Genomic DNA, 822 nt, shown 5'->3' on the forward strand with positions numbered 1-822 from the left:
CAGTGCAAAGAAATGCAAGTACTGGCAGTGCATCAGATGGAGAGATTTAAAAGTTCATCAAAAGATGGCTGCTGCTCACTTTGGACAGAGATGGGGGAAGAAAAGAGCGGGCATGAATGCAAAAAAATTCTTCCAAGGGTATGTTCCAAATGTTAACATTTACCAGAGTTACCATTCATGTTATCAGTCTGAGATTGTCTGAATAATCATACGTGTTATTGTCTGTTCCCCTTTTTGTTTCTCTTTCTTTCAATCTGTCCCTCGTTTAGGGTACGTTTACTTGAGGAAGCTCCTGGATTTTATTTATTTATTTATTTTTAAATAAATTCTAATCACTCATATTTTCATTGTGTCATTTTTATACTTGGGGGGGCACATATGGATGTTATGGGGTAATTCATGGGGTTGGTGGGGATGCCATGAAAATAAATGGTGTAAGGGCCAAACCCTTAATCTTTGTAAAAGTGACATTTAGTTGATATGCATAAGTACATGTAGACTTAACAAGGACACTGTAAAATATGTATTTTATTTTAGTTGGAAGTAGATGCCATCTTAAGGATTTTAAGGTAACAATGTCATTTTGTGGAAAAAAATTATTCAAAGCTCTGGTTTTATATCAAAACTGGAAGGAGTCTTTAATACACATATTTTAGAAGTTGTAATTCTGTATGAGTAAGTGTAAGTATATACATATATATACTTACACTTACTCATACAGAATTACAACTTGTAAAATATGTGTATTGTATTTTGCATATATATTGTATATAAAACAAAAGTGTTGCGTTTATAATTTTGTTCAGTGTATATATATATATA

Source organism: Sinocyclocheilus rhinocerous, unplaced genomic scaffold (genome assembly GCF_001515625.1).
Source record: "Sinocyclocheilus rhinocerous isolate Xijiao unplaced genomic scaffold, SAMN03320098_v1.1 scaffold1630, whole genome shotgun sequence".
Taxonomy (NCBI): domain Eukaryota; kingdom Metazoa; phylum Chordata; class Actinopteri; order Cypriniformes; family Cyprinidae; genus Sinocyclocheilus; species Sinocyclocheilus rhinocerous.